The sequence below is a fragment of the Pteropus alecto genome, unplaced genomic scaffold (genome assembly GCF_000325575.1).
Source record: "Pteropus alecto unplaced genomic scaffold, ASM32557v1 scaffold20, whole genome shotgun sequence".
NCBI lineage: Eukaryota > Metazoa > Chordata > Mammalia > Chiroptera > Pteropodidae > Pteropus > Pteropus alecto.
The window spans coordinates 6402510-6407970 of NW_006436298.1; the positions used below are offsets into that span (position 1 = coordinate 6402510).

Consider the following 5461-nt stretch of genomic DNA (forward strand, 5'->3'; position numbering starts at 1 on the left):
TTTAGTTCTTTAGGGGATTTAGGTTAGATTTTAGCAATCCTCCAAACCAAACCCCTTGTTTGACTGACAAAGTAGCTCAAAGTCACATAGACAATGAATGACAAACCAAAACTCTTGCTTTACTGACAAAGTAGCCCAAAATTACACGGATAGTGAATGACAGGTTTATGACCAAGAAAATGATTTCATGATTCCTAATGTTCCTTCCATCAACCTACTTTTCCTATGTAAAGACAAATAAAATGTGACTTTTGCCCTGAAGTGGTTCACAGTAATAGAAGGTAAATGAGACTCTGTGCAAACAAACAGTTGATGTCCCAGCATAAAAACGAGATAGAGAGAGGCAGAGAATTAATATATGCTGAGCACCTGCAATGTGCAAAGGGTTTTATTATACATCTCCTCACATCGAACTCATGAGGAATATACAATAACCCCACTTTATTGGTAAGGAAACTGAAGCTTAGAGGTTCTGCAATTTTTTATTAGCATATGCATGGAACTCTAGCCCTGCCATATACCTACTGCTCTGGAGACCTAGAGTCAGTGGACTCCCAAAGAGGAGCAGCTCAGTCTAAAAAGGCTGCTTGATAAGGCGAGGCTTGAGTTGGTGCATTGCACTTACTTAGGTTCACAAAAGCCTCAGCAGATGGAGGAAACACAGATGGCCTCCCCATTACTGCATCACCACCCAGAGAAGGTTGGAATCAGTTACACACCCACTGCTTTGCAGTCTCAAATGTAAATTGCCTAGAAAATTGAGCATGGTAAAGAGAAATTTTGCATCTTAAACCTGCAGTGGCCCTATTTACAGATGGTCTATTCTGGGCAAGGAGTATCACAATACATAGGGGGAGTTCCTGAAGATGTAGAAGACCCTGATGACCCTTTTGTGAGTTGTATCATTTCATGATGAACCAGAAGAGCCAGTATTAAAGGGGCATGGTCCTGGACAGTGGACATAGCTATACACAAGTGCTAAGGGTGAGTCAGGCAGAATAGGGTGAGGACAGGTAGAGCAACACGGCATATGACAAGTTTCGGAAGGAGAAATATCCTTAGCACTGGCTTGAAGGGTGCGGCTTGGCAGAGAGCAGGGAGAAGCATTTGAGGGGAGGTTCTGAGGTGAGAGAAGGAAAATCGAATGCTTAGTTGGAACAGAGAATACAAAACAGAGTACAGCAGCTGGAGATGAGAAAGAGTGGTCAGGAGTATATGCTGGGAAGTTTAGAAACTCATAAATTCAACCACAGTACCCTTGATCACCCACACGCAGAACCTTCAAACCTCCTCAAGGACCCCCTTCCATCTTGAATAGCTCTGGAAATGACTCTGGCACTGAGTCTATCATATTCCCTTTATATCTGGGGTCCTGAGTCAAAAAAGATAAAGACCTTGTCAGAAATGAGATTTTATCTTTCTCTTTTCCTAACCAAAGCAGAGGTTCAAAGCAACAGGTCGACTAGATTCAAGTAAACAATGAATCTGAGTTTTATAAAGGAGCTTAGAATACACTGTCAATTGAAATGTCCCGGGGAAATTTGGTCACTGACCATTGATAGGCACGAACTGCTCTGTGGGGAATCTCCATTAGACAGGTACACATTTGATGGATGCTCCAACACTGGATCCCAAATTTTCTGAACTCTTGGTGGCTGTAAACGTAAAAACTGGAATGGTGTTTAGCAACATCTCTCATGTGGGAAGAAGGTGAAAATGTTCTTCTCGAGGAAGCTCTTGGAACAAATGGAGTGACCTCAAGGCAGGTGCTTCAGACTGAGATGGTAAATATCCTGTTTGATAATATAAGACTTGGAATAGGTCAGCAGGTTTATTTCAGCAAAAATAATGTTTCTTTCTGGCTTTTCTTTTTTTCTGACTTATTTTTTCTGGTAGAGCGAAAGGAGCCTGGATCCCTGGGGAATGATCAGGTTCGTCATTAACAGTGGTGTAAGCTGTGCCCTGCACGAAAGTGCTCAGCTAAGACAACAAGAGCTGTAACCAGTTTTCCTCTATGTCAGTCCCATCAAGGTAGGGCCCTGAGATCTTAGTTCTTTCGGTATCAACAATGTCTACAATAGCCCTTGACCCACAGAAGTTGCTAAAATGTATTTTTAACTGAATGAATAAGGAAATAAAGAGTTCTCAGCAATAGGATGTCAAGCTAGAGGAATAGGAAGACTGGCCCAGGTGGCACATCCCCAAGGTATTTCTGGAAGAGTTTAGCTTTCCTGCTTCAGGTGTTGCCCTTTAGACCTTTGTCTTCTCTTTTTGCTCAGAGAAAAGATATGACCTTGGAAAAGGGGCAGCTATTGTGTGACCATGAAGCAATAAGAATGAAGCAAAGCCATGTAATAAGGATAGAGGACAGAAATACTGAAGGGGCCTGGAATGCTGAAGACCTTACAGAGCCCTGGGGCTGCTCACCTCCAGACTTAAATGTGTGAGAAAAACACCAATCTTTCTATTTGTTTAAATTACAGCAGTTAAGTTTCAGGTACATGAAGCTGGACCCAACTCCTGATACAATATGCACCACCAGGAACGTAAGCCATCCAAGGATCCTCAGCAATACTTGAGGAGGAGGCAAGACCTCCCGTATTCAAGACGGAGACTTGGACTAAAACTGACAGACATTCGAGGACATAGTGACTCCTCCTGAGGCTGGAGAACTTTCATTACAAAATAATTTTCCAACAGTGAAGCTTTTAGAGTGAATGAAATAAATGACTAAGAGAGTCCGCAGACTCTAAAATATACATTTTGGGGATTTCCATTCTGACAAAAGGAGGAATGACCTCTTAGTTGAGCAATGTCTGAAAGACCATCCGTCCAGAACTTCAAGCCTAAGCTGCAAAGACATGGTACAAACTAGCCCGAGAACTTCACATTCTTTCTGTTGCTTAATGCCACTGAGTTGAAATGAACCAATTTATTTTTAATGGTTGCTGTAAATTTGATCTCCACATTACTGGTTGGTAATTTTAGTGTCCGTGATCTAAAAGTACCCTATGATTGTAAGGAAGAACCACTGATATCATCACTGTCATCAAAATAACAACTCATTTCACACACTAACACCTTGCCTTTGTTGACATTATTGGTGACTGTGCTACACATCTATTCTGCTTTCCACAATACTGGTGTGAATTAGCGTCCCGAAGAACTGTGGGCTCTTTGAAGTATATTTGGAGACTTTTTCTGCCCTTAGCATCTACACAGCTAGAAACAACAGGGAGGTGTTGATTGGTAGGTATATTTTTAGTTGGATTACTTCAGCCCCAAAACAAGGAGTGCTTCAGGCAGTAAGTACTGAGGTACATCTGATTAGGACTCAAAATTTGTTTAGGACTACTCCTATAGCTAAGTGGCTGGCGTGGCCTGTCTACAGGTGTGTGTGTTTTGGTGGATGTCTTTAGGTGACCTACTCTAATATGGAAAAATAATATGTTATTGTGGCAAACTACCATCTTTATTCCATGGAGCTTCAAAACTTATTTTTCAAAAGGTATCTTTCTCTGTTCTTCACAGCTCTGTGGAGGAGATATCCTATGCCAAATACCTCCCCTTACAGTATAGAACAAACAAAGTCAGCTTCTCAATTACTTTTGTAGAAAGGTTAGAAATTTATAAATTATATTCAGATAGGCAAAAGTAAACATAGATTCTTTATCTCCTCTCAGATCTTATCCTGTTTGGGAGTGCTTCATCTCCACAGGTAGCAGAGAGAAGTTAATGTTGCCGCTTCAGGGTTACTCTGTCTCTGCTGTTCCTTGAAGGCTCCAGGCCTCTGTCATGATTTGACTGTTCGGATCTTGTCTCTGTTGCCCATGTTTGTCTCTACTGTGAAGCAGCTCTTCTCATTTGCACCTAGCACCTGCGGTAGACGTTTGTGGTTTCTGCCATAGTCCCCTGACATGAGGACTCAGCATCATGAAATAAACACATCTCACCCCTCAGACATCTTGGTTCTTTTACTGAGACACCTAAGGGTTCTGGAGCTCCACCCAGGCCTAGAACGGCACCTCCACTTTTCTAAACTCCCATCTGGGTGGCGCCATGTCGCTCTAGTGCTAAGCTGAAAATGGAGCCCTCCCCTAAAGGGCTCTGGAATTCCCTAACATTTATCTTGAGATGCTTGGAATATGTCTACCTGGTCTCAGAGTTTCTCAAACTCTCTTCTACCCAGAATTCTGATCCTGATGGTGAAATTATTTTCCTCAATTGTGACATCATGCCTCTCTTTCTCCTTCCTGAACTCCTCTCTCCGGAACCTGAAAGGCTTTTTTACTTTCCCTTTCAGTCAGGTGAAGTTTTTTCTTACATTATATCTTCCTTCTTCCTTTTTCTAGGACTGGTAAGTAAAGCTCTGGAGTCCACGTCTACCACGCTTGGCTCTCGGTAAGTAAAGGGAAGCCTTACAATGTAGAAGTCGCTTCCCCCCCACCCCCCAAAAGCTTGGCTTTCAAGGTTATCGTCACACTATAGACTCAAACAGTCAGCTAGCTTTCTAACTGAGAGTAAATGATGACCTCTGTATTTTAGTGTGTGCCCAACCACTTTCCCTGGCGCAATCAACTGTAAAGGCCAAAGGAATTTAGGGAAACAAGATTTGCTAGGTATTAATATTTGAAGGCAGGAGAAAGAGAGACTAGTTTAATATTTAAAAAATATTCTCCATTGAGCTTATGTGAGAGCCAACTGATGCATGTTAACTATATGCCAGGCACTGTGTCACATGCTTCTTGTGCTTTCCTTTCACGTAATCCTCACGGCTCCCAAGGAAGACTTTACACATGAGCAGAGTAAGGCTTAGAGGTTGCAGACCTTGCTGAAAACCACACAGTTAATCAGGAATGGAGCCAGGATCTGAGCCCATAGGTTCTTCTGCCTTGACCCATTGCAGGAGTACTGACTGTGACACTGTGTCTTAGGACAGAAGCATGCGTGAGGACACAGAAATCCTATCATGTCCAAGACTATGTACCCCAAGTTTCATCACAACCTGCTTTTCCCACGTTTTTCACTAAAATTTTCATGCCTCTGAGACACATCAGGCAAATCCAAGTATTGCTCATGGGAAGAAAAGAACTGAATGAAAACTCTGACAGGAGGAGATAAGAGGAGGAAGGCATAGAATGTTCATAAAATACCAACGAACTTGCTGCTAAGTCCATTAATTTTTCACCCACAGCACTCTGAAGAGGATTTTAATGAGCCATTTATTGGAAGTTTGTTAGGGGCCGATATTTTGGGTACTATATTTTTATTGGTTTCCTTTTTATAAAAGCTCAATGGCAAAAACCAAAGTACACAGCGTTCAGATGACTTGCTTAAAATGGGAGGCATCTGAGTCACAGAAGTAAAGTTAAATTCTCTAAGCTTCCGGTCCCATAATATCTTTCTTTAAATACACTTTTGTCCTGCAGCTTCACTTTTTCAAGATCACAGGACGATCTTG

General features: G+C 42.0%; 1 pseudogene; it reads left to right on the forward strand.

Moving 5' to 3' along the window:
* The first annotated feature begins 2530 nt into the window (after positions 1 to 2530).
* Positions 2531 to 5461, forward strand: part of LOC102883987 — a 165730-nt pseudogene continuing 162799 nt past the window's right edge.